Genomic DNA, 12,352 nt, shown 5'->3' on the forward strand with positions numbered 1-12,352 from the left:
GGGGGCTCTATACTAAAGAAGTCACTACAAAGCTAGCCATAGATATGAACGCCTCTCTGCTCCTGTTCCAGCTGTGCCAGCTCCCAGGCACACAGCACCATTCCTTTGCTGCAGGTCACTGTCCTGCACAGCTCGCGTGAACTTGGTACAGTGTATTTTAAGAGCTCCTGTTGGGATAGTTTCAATTAACTAATCTCTTTATCTGAAATACGGACCAGCTGTAGAACCAGCACTGCCAACAGCTGTGCAGTGCCTTTCCCAGCCTCGGGGAAGCACAGCTGAGAAGCCAGTGCATGGCAGTCCAACTTTCCAGCAGGCACAGTGGCTTTCATGGTACTTAAAATGCCACAGATGTTTAGCTCTGATTTAGTTTGTCTGTAATATTTATAAGGAGTTCAGGGCAGTTAAATAACTCCATCAGCTAGAGACGGTTTCACTCATGAGGATGAAAGTATTTTCAAGACCATTATTTATTTCTGAAAAAATAAGGTATCCTATGTTACAATTTTATGTTTATGCATGGATCTTTTTATATTTAAAACAAGCTTCTGTACACATTCGGTAGCTATTGCAACTTAAAAGTACTTCAGGAGTATGAAATTAATAGTAGTGAATTTCAAAAATCCATAAGATATTTGCTATATGCACTGTACATGTATAAGTGATGCAAACAAAATCTGCTGCATTTCATTCATTTTCTTACTTACAGTACCTGTAGCATTGTATATGTTAGAAGTGCATTCTACTTCATACATCCTGACTACAAGAATTTTTTACTGGTTTGGAACAAGTGTTAATTACATGTATGTAGGGAGCTGTCAGTTTTTCCAACATCTCTCACAGTTTTCCTTTTTTTTTTTTACATGCTTCACAGGCTGTATTCAATCTTCTACCACTCTTGTCCTCAGCAAAAGTGTGTCTATAAAGGGAAGTAAAACTGCAGGGAAAAGCCTGAATTAAGCAATTATTTAGTTAATATTTTATCAATTGAGTTTTTAACTTGTAGTTTTCTGAAGGGCTGCTGACAATTGGCTGTCAAAGATTAAAAGATATAAAAAGCACCCTAATGCTTTATTTTATTTTTATATGTTTGCATTTTAGTACTTTATTTGAATTTAATTTCTGGACTTTAAAGGGAAAACTACACACACTTTTAAGTGTGCCCAGAGGAACTAGAAATGCTACCCACACAGATTTTCAAATACTCCTGCCTTGTCTCCCCTGCCAGCAGCTGAGGACCCCCCAGTACTGGTACAAGCTGTTTAAGAAACTCAGGCAAAAAACTGTTCAGTGGGGGAAAGCCCCAGCCAGGGAACACACTTTATAAAATCCTTTTTGATCCCCCTGCCTGTGTCAGGAGGGGCAGGCAGTCCCTTGCACATTAATCCTTGCCGTGGGGACACAGTTGCAGACATCTGGGACGGCAACCAAGAAACCTACTTCTTTGGCACAGAGTGCCCTTTGTCCTCCTGCACTGCCAGGATTGTGGGAAAACCAGAGCTCTTGCTTTGGGTTGGTTTTCTTTTTTGGAGGGAGGGGGGTGTTTTAGTTTGGGTTTTTTTAGGGTTCTTTATCCAACAAGCCATGAGATCGTGTGCACACGCTTAGGATCTCCTATTCATCTTAGATCATGAAGTTTGTTGCAATAGAAAATGAAGATATTTTCACAGTACTAGAAAGAATATGTTGTCAGCTTGTCCCTGTTTCTTTTAACAGAAAAATGATCAATTGTGTATGCCAAGCACAAAATAAAGTCCTGCATGCATTATACTAACTTAGGAAATCAGCTTCTCAGCAGCAACACAATCTGTCTGCAAATAGTAAGGAAAACAAACTTTTCAAGATATGGCATTCTGAGAAAACTGAGCTGCCATGTAAACTTGTTGTTGTAATTCTCCCCTACCGTTTCATTTGCTCCCTGTGCTCTTTTTGTTTATTTATTGTATAGCTCTAAATGTAGGATGTAAAATCTTTACCACAAAAACCATGTAGTTGCAAATGTGGCAAATTTTAGGCAAACACTCTATAGCCAGTATGTATTTGGGGAATATTCTGTTCCAAAACTAAATAATCTGGTATATCCAAAGCCTTAAAAGGGTGATTGCCTCCTTTGTTTCAATAGAATTCTTTTCCTGTGCTTTTCAAAGTGCAGCTGGCTGTCTTGCTCTTATATAAGGTGAAATTGTATACTGGTTCTTCATAAGCAGTTTGGTTAGGCATCCTTTACTAGGCATCCTAGTTGTTTGGAAGCAGGTAAATTAAGCTGTGCAGGCTTTCAGATTGCTGTTGTAAAATTAATTCTGACACTGATCTGTCTTCCCAATGCCTCGTAAAGTCAACAAGAGCTGAACAGACAATTAAGAAACAACTGAAACAGAATTAACCTTTCTCTAAAAAAAACTCGTTGGGGTTCTTTGCTTGTAACTTTAGGACCTGCCTGGTCCAAAGGAAACTTTCTGTTATTCAAATCAGAGCCCATTCCCAAGGATCGTTGTTTTGCTTGAGAAAATCATGTATTCACTCAGGCTGTTAGAAGGAGGCAGAATTTTTATCTACTCTTTCCTTTTTAACTGATTTAATTTTTGTTTATTTCCTCACATTCTTGTCACATTGTCACTGACAGAAATTATGCTCCAGCTCAGGTCATTCTGTCGTTTTAAATCTGATTGTTAGACCAAAGGAAAATGAGGTCAGTAATTGCTGCCATTTTCTTGGGAACTGGCAGGCCACATCTGAGGTCTCCCTAGAGAAATCTTCTTTAATTACAAGTTAAGCTGATGTTCCCCTGTGTAGAAGGTAGAATTGAGCAGGATTACTTTTAAAAGGATTGCACTGATCTGCTTTGGTGACAGTTTCATTTTGAAATTCTGATAACAAGCAAGAGGATGGATTATAAAGATATGTTTCTTGGGAGAGTACATGACTGACAGATATTGCAAATTGGGCCACAGCAGCAACTCTTCCTTTTTACTCGTCTTTTGAGGCCATATAAGATTTATTTTAAGAGCTGAAATTGGCTTTCATTATTTTAGTGACCACTTAGTATGTTCACAAAGAACAGAGCAAAAAAAAAGTTTGGAAATTTTAGAAGGGAGATTGGGCAGTCATTCAAGAAAGGGGATTTTTCACTTGGAGACACTGTGACCATTAGCCTTTGATAAGATAGAGAATTGAAAAATGTGTAAAAGGCAGAATGCTTTCGAGGACTTCAATTATAAAAGGGTTTTGTAAAACCAACTAAATATTAATGGTTTCTTAAATCACTTTTCTTCTAACCCATGCAATTGTAGTGCAGAAACCTTCCAAATTCCTTTTCCTCGTACTGAAAAAAAAAAAAAAAATCTTGAACAGTTGATTAATTTTGCAAAAGCAATTTATCTCACAATAGCTGGTCTGACAGTAGCATGATTGGTAAAACAAGTCTTGCCTCATTTTGTGTGAGCAGTTAATATTTTCTGTAACTTGTAGCCAGTCGCATAGTCCAGAAGCAAAACTGATGTCTGAAATAGCTCATATACTTACAATGTTTTCACTAAAATTCTTCTGCCTCTTAGTGCTTTCTCACCTGTGGTATTGATAGTCTTTTAAGCTGATCTGAATCCTGACAGAAACCATAAAGCAGCTATTCCTCCATCCTTATTGCCATGTGTGGGATGAGCAGGTGCAGCGCTGAGCAGTGAAAAAACAAGAGAAAATAAACCTCTTGTTAAACAAAATTTAAAATCCAAAACCAGAAGGAAGGTAAATATTAGTGGCCTTTAATCAGAAGTGAAAAGTTTGGAGTATGTTGGCTCCCCAGCTGCAAACAGCTCAAACTCTTATTTCCAATCAACCATCAATGCACAACTGATCAGGTTTGAGAGAAAACTCTTCCTCCAGCATCTTCTGGTTGTAAAGGCCTGTCACACAGAACTGATATTCTTGCAAAGTGCCTGCTTTTGGCAGCAATCCCCAAAGCCAGGCAATCCATTTTCAGGAGTTTTACACCAAGTAAAGTATTGCACAACTCACTTCTCAAATGTAACTGCACTAAAGCAATACATGCTGGGCTTTGGGCTTTCATCATGCATTATTATAAATTTGTCAGTATGAGGCAGAACTTGCCTTTCTACTTCACTACAGCTAAAATCTGGCATTTTCAGAGAGCCATAAGAGCTCTCTTTGTGATACCTCAGTATCATGAGTTAAAACCTAGTCTTTTGGAGGAACAAGGAAAAAATAGAAAGCAGGCTATTTTTTGTTAGCTAGGAAGAGAGAATGAAAACACAAATGCAAAGCTTTTACAGTTTGATCTTCCTTTTGTATCACAATTTTTTAGAAAGGTGAATGTTAGGAGATCCAAAAGTAAATTTAATTTTCTTTTCATTGCATTGGGTTATCATCCATTGCTTTTTCCACTGTGTGTGAGATAATTTTACCAATCCCTAAGCTGTTGTTCCAGAGATGCAGCAGCAGGAAGAGTTGTCTGTAGATTCACACCTGTAAAAAAAAAAAAAAAAAAAAAAAACCAAGAAAAAATTCAGCAGTGAAGGTGGATACTGCAGCTGTAGTTGAGAGGGATTACAGCTGGTGTGGGGCGTGCTCCTTCACTGTGGTTACAGCCACAAGCAAGATGGGGTGCAGGCGTGTTTTGGGACAGACCAAGCATAGCAGGTCTCCTTGGGCCACTCTGCCATTCCAAGGTGACCAGCTAAAGCCTGGCCTGCAGCTCAGAGCGCTGAAGCAGAGCTTGCTTGCAGTTTCAGGGGCAGTGAGCGAGCTCAGAAAGACCTGCTTCCTCAGGGTGAGGAACACTTGTACCCACAATTTGTACCCGCAAGTGCCACGTCAGCAGCAAGGCAAAGGCTCTGCTTTTAGTAGGCCACTGTTTCTCTTAAAGCTCTCTGTGAATAATACTCAGAGAGCCATAAGATGCCTAAGGAGGGGTTGTTAAGAGAGCTGTGTGCTCTGACTCATGTGGAGGCCACCCAAACTCACACTCTGTTAACGGAGGAAAGCGTGGAAGTTTCTCAACTTTCAGGCCGCAAAGTCATCTGCTTCCCTTTCACCAGAAGGAAAGATAACACAGGAACAGATACTGGAGGATGGGGTTGGCTTTCTGCCACCAGCTGCTTTAGCAGAAGATGGGAATTAAGTCAGGGGAGGTCTGTGCCAAGTCCCTTCTGGCCTTGTTCTTTTTAGTGGTAGTTGTTATCTGCCTGTGGGAGCTGTTGGTTTGACTGCTGTTTCTCCACTGTGGGCAATGACAGGGGATGTTTGCTTGGTCCACGGTTCCTATTCCTAATGTTCTAATCTGGTTTGGATGTGGAAACACCTTCAAAAAGTACCATTGGCACAAACGGAACTGCATAAAGGTGGCATTATTGTTGCTGTTTCCACACATTATTCACCAGAGACACATGGAATCTGCATGGAAACTTGGCTTAGGTGCCTGCTTGCCAAAAGATCAATTTCAAACTCCCCAAACAGCAGAGGCATATTATCAAGAGGAAAGATTTCTTCTTTCAGCAGCTTGGTCTAGTGGAAGGTCCCTGCCTATCTTTACAGTCAAACTACTCTTTTACCTAACTTGAACTCCTATCTGACATCTCTTTATGACTTTCTTAACTTTTGGGGTGGCACATCCCCCTGATGTGGCTGATGAGTAGTCAGCCATCACCACCATCAAAGAGAAGGGAAAACTTGGAACTGAAATAATTAATCTCAGCATCTGGATTCTAGTCCCTGCTGTGGCACATACTTAAATCTTCTGTAGGGAGACAAGAGCTGTACTTGCAGAAAAATAAATTCCAGAGTTAACTGCTAGTCCGAGGCTCAGGGTAGATTTAGAAAGCAAGCTGAAGGTCGACTGACAGATTAAACAGAGAGCAGGTGTGAACACTGAGCAGTCACACCTGGCATGTTGGCTGCTGCATGTATCCAGGTACTGCTTTCTTATCTTGCCTGTGTTTGCAAGGGCAAATCTTGTGTAGGTACCCAGCTCCAGAAACAGCCACTGGCAATCAGAGGGAAGCTGCTTAGTTACCACCCTCCAGAAAAGGAGCTCCTGCACCCTCTCCAAGCCCATCCATCTCCACAGTGCAGGGAGCTGGGTACCCAGGTCTTGTGCCTTGAAAAAGGACGTTACACATCTCCCTTGGGAGCCACAGAGCTCATCAAGACTCCTCAGCATCACACACCACAACACTACACCTCAGACATCTTGGATGATTCAACTCTTTCAAGAGAGATCTGTTTGAGTAGAGAGAACACAGAACTAAAATTGAAGATGAAATTAAATTCGGTTTGCTGCTGTAAGGAGCATCTTTTAGCATGCTCTTGATAATTTAGGGAGTCAAATATTCTGCTTCAGCTTTGATGCAAATACTACTGGCAGCTTTCTGCTTCACTTCAGGCACTGCTAAGCCCTGTGGTAACATTTCTCTGGGCAGCAAGAAATTAAGAGAATCTGAAGTCAAACCACCTAGACGGCTCAAATGCCAGATACAACCTCTTGATACATTTAGCTTTGTCTTTCCATGTTTACCAATCTTCACATCCGCCCATTTTTTATATCAGAAACGGCCTAGCCAGTCTTCTTGTTGAGGAATTCCCCAAAACCTGCATTTTCTTCCAGGTGGTGTAACCTGAGCAGCTACTCAGGGACAACCCATATGCCTGCCTTCCCTTTGCAGCTACCTTCCTTGCAGCTATCTTTACATCCTCAGTAACACCATCATCAGCTCAGCCTTCTCTTCAGTGACTAAGCCAGCACAAGAGAAGGTGTTCAGCACTTCTGGCCGTAATCCCTGTTCAAACAGCTGTTCTCAATTCCCTCCAGAGAAAACCAATGTATTTGACGAATCAGTTCCCCCACCAATTGCAGACCTGCAAGCTCCCAGCCTCACCTAAGCTGCCAGCCTCCAGTCAGTCATTTCCAAACACATGCAAAAAAAAATAACCCTCAACTGCAATACAGTGTCAGAAAAAGTGCTGAATTTGGTAATATCAACTGGGAAAATATCCAGACATTTGCACGTATGCATGCAAGCAGTGGAATGAATCGTATCTTGCATAGTATGAAAAATTAATAGGAGTAAAATATGATCTGGTTGAAAACCACTGAAAATCAAATAAAACTTTTCAGACTGGCCATGGCTTGCACTAAGACCTTTTAGAAATATTGTATGTTTCTCAAACATAGACAATGCTAATCTATGCTACTTTCAAAGATGCTCTTGAAGTTTTTTAAATAATTTACTGACCACAGTAACAACATCTTTGTTTCTTGGAGTGCTTATATTTTAATGTGAAAGCCTTTAGAAGAAATAGGAAGAGAAAAGAAACATACAAAGACCATTCATTTTTTTATTTTCTGTGCTAAAGCTGGAACAACCTTCTTTTGTTTATTTTTTTTCCCACCATACCATATTTTTCAGAGATTTTTGCATTACATTAAAATGTATTACACAGCTTGCATTTCCAAAACAAAGATACATCTCTCTCTTTCCTTGGAATTCTAAGAGAATGACTATATATTTAGATGGAGCGGTTCACATGTGGTTCTTTTCTTAGCTATTCTTGGCTATTTTCTGCAAAATGGGAGCATCACCAAATGTTGTCCATGTATTATATACCTTTACAGACCCAGACCAGCAGCAGGATTTCCCTCACTTCCCCTGGCTTCAGTCACTTCTGTCACACCAAATTACCTGCCTTTGAAGGAGACATGGAGGGATTCAGGCAGTGAGATTGCTGCAGAAGCAAAAACATCTCCTATGGATCCATCTTTGTTGGCAAAAGAGCCTTTAGCCAGGCCAGGCTACTACAGAGGGATGTGCTTCTTCTAGGGGTTCTGCTGCACCACTCTGCTAATGGCCCCTAATCCTGGTCGGCCACTGGAGTGGAAAGAATGTCCCAGCATGTAGGACGCAGAAATTACCATGTCATGTATGGTAGGACTCCAGTTTCTGTCTCTTCAAATGATTAATCTAAAATGCTAACAGAGAAGATCTAAGATAATGTCACTTCTAGCTATTTTTTTTCCCTTCCAGTACATCCAAGGGGCATATCAGTAGTCTCATGCCCCAGCTAATTGTGTTTCTCTCATGAGCTCACTCCAGCTTGTTTCTGGTCTCAGTGAGATTATCTAGCAGTGAGATCCATATATTAAGCATAACTTAGAAAAAAGCAGCAGTTTATTACCAGCTCCTGGATGTCCTGCCTCCCAATTTCATTGAATAACTCCCTTATAAGACACAATTCATATCAACATCTGGCTCACCTTTCTGCCTTCAGCTTCAACTTTCTCTGCACTTCACATATAAATCCTTAACTAAGTGCTTTCTTTTAAAAAATGAGATTTTTAACACGTTTCCCCTACAGACAGAACACACAAATCATAGAAGGTGAAGATGACAAAACCCTAGATGGCTGTCTGAAGCAATCTGTGATGCAAAATTGTCCCTCATTGTACATCTTTGTTCAAGAGTAATTTTAAATGCTTCAAGTAATAAAAAGCTAAACATTTTATCTGTAAGCAGTTCTGAGTTAGACTCAACTTTGCTTCATTTCATCCACTATTTCAGCCATTCTAGAGCCAACGCTACCATTTACAAAATCTTCTTTAATATTTGGTATATTTAAATATATGCATAGTAGCATCTAAGATCAGTTTCTTTAAACATGCTGCTAAATTTGGATTCATTCCAGTACCTCTCAGACACTGACTGTGTACAGAGCAGAACGCTTCAGGGAATCCAGGAAAAATTGCCATTTAAATAATAAAAATCATGTATGTAGTTTCAATCAAGGTAGTTTAAAATATCATTGTAACTTCCAGGGGCTGTATCAGAAAGCAGAGGCTGGCACCCATTTCCACTTTTTCTTTGGAGTCTGAAATGAGACCTTGTTTTGTACATAGTATTGTAATTTTTGTGTAGCTGTGTAAGAAGAAAAAAGTAATTATCTCTGATTTTTGAGGCCCTGCATGACACTCAAGGCTTTTGAATTAAAAAAAACCAAAACAAACCAACAGTAATACAAAAGGTTTCCAGATAGCACCAGTAAAATTGAATGCAGTTTACTCATCTGTAAGAAGTTTATTTCAGAGGGTTTTTTTGTGTTTCTGTTGGATGGCCTGGTTTATAGAGAAATCTAAATCACTAGAGGCAGTGTTTCCAGTGGGCAATAAATAATGCCTAATGACAGATCATTGGCATTTTGACAATCAAAGTTATTTTGATGTCTGCACTGTTTAGATAGCATTTATCTAATTTTTACATAGCTTATTCTACTTTTACTAAAACTACTAGAAAACCAGTAGATATTGATCTCTCAATAAAAACCAACACTTACAAAGATATATAGATGTATAACAATAAATTATTTTTTTTACATGCCCGGTGACTTTGAAATTGTATTTTAGGTGCAAGGGCATGAAAACTAATTCACTTTTGTGCATTGTGCTACTTATTTGCATTTCTGTGCAAAAATACTGAAAAATCTCATCAGAGAGATCTCTGTTGCTTTATCATCATTGACTTTATGGTCTCTCCAGATCTTTCCATTTGGGTGATTTGATTTGCTCAGGTAACCTACTGTCTTTTCAAAAGGTTTAGGTAAATAGATCTTCCACAAATCTGTCAAAAATCCTGCCAAGGAATATACATTGCTAATACTCCGAGCAATGTCCTATACAAAAGAAGAACCAACATGTTAATCTTTAGCCTTGTAACCCAAATACCTTTGTTGATAAAGGCTATTTCAGTGATTTGCCAGAGAGAAGTGAGCACGTGGCTTTGTTCAGACCGGTTTTATTTGCTTTTCTTTAGAAATGTGACAGATCATGTTGAGCAAGACATTTGCATCTAATCTGCCAGAGTTACTATTAAGGACGTGTTCTAAAACCCAGAAATACAGTGTAGTCTCTTGTAGCAGTGTTGACAGGAAGGTGTCAAGACTAGTCACACAAAATTACCTACCTTTTTTAAGTAAGACATTTTTTTCCCCAACTATTACTACTAGGTTTAGGTATATACACAAATATATTTTCTAAAACAGTTTTACAAATCTATATCTTGTAAATCTCTTATTTCTCTTCCTGTAAACTAAAATAAGCTGTACAATGTTGAAAGAAAGGCAAAGGCTGGGACATTCTTAAGAATATTTGTTTCTCTGCTGCACCTCCTAGAAAAAGTTCTACTCTCAGATTACCAATGAAGGCAAAGCAGGCACTAAATTTCCATAGTGCTAATTAAGATAGATGGGAACAAGGTTGTCAGCTGGCACAAGTCCTCACTGTGTCATTTAAACACACTCATAGGAGGAGGTAGATTTAATTTCAGACTGGCTCATCTACTCAGCATGCTGTCTGCTCATCCTAACCAGGTGTAAGAGGTTGCAAGTTGGATCAATGAAAACAGTAACCTGTGTTGGGCAGGAGTGTTGATCTGCTGGAAGGTGGGAAGGCTCTGCAGAAGGATCTGGGCAGGCTGAATGGATGGGCTGAGGCCAGTGGTGTGATGTCCAGCAAAGCCCATGCAGCGTTACAGGCTTGGGGCAGAGTCTGGAAAGCTGCCCTATGGAAAGGGACCTAGACCAGTTGAGAGTCAGTGGAATTCAAGGTAACAGTGTGCCCAGGTGGCCAGGAAGGCCAGTGGCATCCTGGCCTGTATCAGCAACCAGTGTGGCCAGCAGCACCAGGGCTATGATCCTCCCCCACTACCCAGCACTGGTGAGGTCACACCTCAAATCTGTGTTCAGTTTTGGGCCCCTCAACACAAGAACAACACTGAGATGCTGGAGCATGTCCAGAGAAGGGGAACAGAGCTAGTGAAGGGTCTGGAGCACAAGTCCTATAAGGAGTAGCTGTGGGAGCTGGGGGTGTTTAGCCTGGAGAAAAGGAGGCTCAGGTGTACCTTATCACTCTGTACAACTGGCTGAAAGAAGGCTGTAGCCAGGTGGGGGTCAGCCTCTTCTCCCAGATAACAAGTGACAGGACAGGAAAAAGTGGCCTCGAGGAGTGCCAGGGGAGGTTTAGATTAGGTGTTAGGAAAAATTTCTTCACTCAAGAAGAAATTTTTGTTCCACTCTTCTCTGGAACAGTCTGACCAGAGAAGTGATTTTATCACTATCCCTGGAGATATTTAAAGGGTGTGTAGATGTGGACTCAGGAACATGGTCTAGTGGTGGAGTTGGCAGAGCTGGGTTTACAGTTGGACTTGATGCCTTAAAGGTCTTTTCCAACCTAAACAATTCTATGATACTTTTATTTTGGTCTTTCTTCTTAATATTCTACAATTCCTGTTTCTCCATCTAACCGTTAGAAGCATTCAGTACCTGATTTCCATTTCAATGCAGTTGAGAATAGGTTTGTCTGCAGGATTTTATTATAAAAGGAATGTGCATGGTGTTTTACTTTGTTCTGGACATGTAAAATTTGTTTATGTAATGTAAGTGTGAAAGCAAATAACTTTGCATGCTCGTTTCTACAAGTCACTCAAATCCATTGCAGTATTTTTTCCAAAGCAGTCTGTTAAGTCTAACCACAAAACCATTAAGCACAGGAGTAGGTCTGCTTCGAATTAATACAGCAGGTGGGCACATCACAGACAAACAGCAGTGTGCCATTTCCCAAAAGGGAGTATCAATTGTCATGAAATAATAAGGGAACTACTCAAGGAGATAAAAATGGAAGCAGATTTTTGCACAGGTCCCACACCTGGATATCGAATCACCTCCTGTGAGAGAAGCCATCATTAGGCTGCTAAAGTAATTGTCTGAAATACAGAAAATGCCTTTCTTTATGGGCTGTAGCCAGGACACTGTCCTAAAAGCTAGTTTCATTTCCTCAGTGCTGTAAAGTATGAGAAACCTTTTTGTATCATGAATCCTTTTGAGCAATAATTTTTTTTTTAGAAAATAATATTATTTTAGTTTTGGGGTTTTTGTTGGGTTTTTCTCCAAGAAAATACAAATGCAGCAGCATCTTGGAGAGACAGAGGTTTGTAGCCTAAGGTGCCAAAAGAACCTGTCATTACCACATGTTCACACAAAATCTGTCCACTTTGATCAATCTGGCGACCAAAATCAGGAGCAGAAGAAACACAAGGAAGGGGCTTAGAAGTGGCATGAGCTTGTCCCTGCCCAGATCACAACCCAGTCCCAGTAAAGGAATGGAGAGGCCAGGGCTGGACCTTCCAGTGTGCAAACATGGTTCTTCATAAGGCGGATCTGCCAGTGGTGGCTGCAGTCCAGGCTGATGTGGAGACATTTGGCATTCAAATGCACCCACAGCAGCTCCTGCCCTGCAGAGAGGCTCAGCGCCACTCTGTGTCTCTCTCCTCAGCCTGGCTGCATTTGCTCAGTGCTG

The 12,352-nt window shown here is 40.5% G+C and overlaps 1 protein-coding gene across 1 annotated transcript in view; it reads left to right on the top strand.

The window, feature by feature from the left end:
• Positions 1-12,352, top strand: part of ELOVL2 (ELOVL fatty acid elongase 2) — a 51,060-nt gene that overhangs the window by 11,131 nt on the left and 27,577 nt on the right. The window lies entirely within an intron of this gene.

The sequence above is a fragment of the Sylvia atricapilla genome, chromosome 1 (assembly GCF_009819655.1).
Source record: "Sylvia atricapilla isolate bSylAtr1 chromosome 1, bSylAtr1.pri, whole genome shotgun sequence".
NCBI classification, from domain to species: Eukaryota; Metazoa; Chordata; class Aves; order Passeriformes; family Sylviidae; genus Sylvia; species Sylvia atricapilla.